The 2312-nt window shown below is 31.9% G+C and overlaps 1 non-coding gene across 1 annotated transcript; it reads right to left on the bottom strand.

The window, feature by feature from the left end:
• Window positions 1-1956: 1956 nt before the first annotated feature.
• On the bottom strand, window positions 1957-2062 carry LOC128281257 (small nucleolar RNA R71). Its single transcript, XR_008271470.1, has one exon. It is a non-coding gene; the product is annotated as a small nucleolar RNA R71 (small nucleolar RNA).
• Between the last annotated feature and the right edge of the window lie 250 nt (window positions 2063-2312).

The following is a 2312-nucleotide window of genomic DNA, read 5'->3' as shown; positions in this document are numbered from 1 at the left end:
AATTTTTAATTATTTTTATGCCTCGGTTTTGTGGTCCCGAGACCACCTTCCGACTAGGGTCAATTTTGGGCTGTCACATTATCCAATGTTAATTATGAATTTTATGCTCATCATCCTTTAAATTCATGTTTTGGGTGATTATCGTCGGAGCAAGCTACAAGAGCCACAAGAGATGAACCATTCTAGGCCAAACCACATAGTTGTGTGACCCACACGGACATATGGCAGGCCATGTTTATTGCAATGAATTTCACATTGAAAGTGAAAAATCATAATTTTTAGGTTTTTTCGGGCATTCTAAGACGTAGATATTAAAAAATTAAGAAGATAGGAGTGAGCCGTCGGAGAATACTCAAGAAAACAACTCGAAAAAAAACCATTGAAGCAGACTTTAAAGCAAATTTCTGTCAAGATTGAAAATTCCCAGTTGATTTTTTAGGAGATTATCATCAGTTTTTTTTTTATTTTTTTGGTTGTATTGTATCTTGAATGTTTCTATCTTTAAACATGAACTAATTTCCTAAATACCTAGGGAGATGAACCTTACGATGAATTATATCGTTTAAATTTTATTTTACACAATAAATATTTAGTTTCTTATTCTTAATTATGTGTGCTTAATTCAGGGTTTAATATTTCTAGATTATTTATCCATGTTTGATGTGCTTAAATCAGAGGTTGAATAGGCCCTGTTTAAGAGTAGATCTGGCTTAATTGAGTGGAGTTGCATGCAATCCTAGAAATAGGACGACATAAATCTATCATTTTAGAGTCAAATCTAATTAGGGAATCCATAGCATGAGTTAATGTGATAATAGGGGTTTTAATTAGAAAGCAATTTCAATTAATCAACCTAGAGTTAGTTGCTCTTATGTTTGAAAGAGATATTAGCATAATTTAGGGGTTTCTACAAATCAAGATGCTAAGTAAAGACATTGTGTAATTTAGATTGATTGTGATAGATGAAATCTAGGTGAATGCTTTCCTGGGTATTGTTTTGTTTCTTGATTGTTAATTGATTATTTACGTGATTTGTTCTTTTTCGTGTTTGTTAGTTAATTAATTTAGTTAAATTTAGTTTTAATCAATCACTCGAATTATTCAGTTAAATAATAGAAAGAAGATAATTACTAATACTTTTAGTCTTCGTGGGAATGATATATTTGCTCATTGTAGCTATACTATTAATTGATAGGTGCACTTGCCTTAGTCAAAATTTTAGTTGGTTTTATAGACATCAAGTCTTTGGTGTCGTTGCCGGGGATTAGAGTAGTAGGAAAACTTTATTTCTATTAATTTAGCCATTTTTTATTTTTATTTTAATATTTTTGTTTTTAATTTATTTTTTAATTCAAAATTTTTTTCTTTTTTTTATTATTATTACATGTTCTTTTGGTTTATGACTAGAGGCAACCCGTTGGAACCATTAATTTTTTACAGTGAGATCAAAAAAACTATTTGCAGAAATCAGAGGGAGGTTAGAGAAGCAAGACAAGGTAAACAGATTTTAATAGACGATTAAGAGCAAAATGATAGTATTGTGGAGATGGATAATAATCCTGGTAATCAGCAACTTCCTGTACGTCCTGCTCCTCGAACTATATATGACTATGCTAAACCCACTCTGATTGGAGCTGAATCGAGTATTGTCAAACCGATTATTACTGTAAAACATTTTGAGATTAAACCAAACACAATTCAAATGTGGGAGTAGTATGTTCATTTTGATGGGTTGCCAGGTGAAGATTTGAAATAACATTTAGCTAATTTTTTGGAAATACACGAAACATTTAAGATCAAGGGCATTACTAATGATGTCATACGCTTACGGTTGTTCCCATTCTCTTTAAGGAACGAAGCAAAACAATGGTTGAATTCACTTCCACGTGATTCCATCACTACTTGGGCGCAAAGGATTAAAAAGTTTTTGTTGAAGTATTTTCCACCAGCCAAAACAGCTAAGTTGAGGAATGACATCCTTTGCTCAATTTGAGCTTGAGACATTATATGATGCATGGGACAGATTTAAGGATATTTTGAGAAGATGCCCTTATCATAGGTTACTTTTGTGGTTACAAGTTCAAACCTTTTACAATGGTTTGAATACTTCGACTAAGCAAATAATTGATGCAGTAGCTGATGGAACACTAACAAGATTTTATTGAGAAGATAACGCTGAATAACTATTAATGGCAAGTTATGAGAAGAAAGCATACTAAGGTAGCCAGTGTTTTTAATACAGATGCAGGTTCTATGTTGGCAAGTCAGATAGAAGCATTAAGTAAAAAGATTGATGGTTTGAGTTACAATAA

Source organism: Gossypium arboreum, chromosome 9 (genome assembly GCF_025698485.1).
Source record: "Gossypium arboreum isolate Shixiya-1 chromosome 9, ASM2569848v2, whole genome shotgun sequence".
In the NCBI taxonomy this organism is placed as follows: Eukaryota; Viridiplantae; Streptophyta; class Magnoliopsida; order Malvales; family Malvaceae; genus Gossypium; species Gossypium arboreum.
This window is presented reverse-complemented; position numbering and strand designations above follow the sequence as displayed.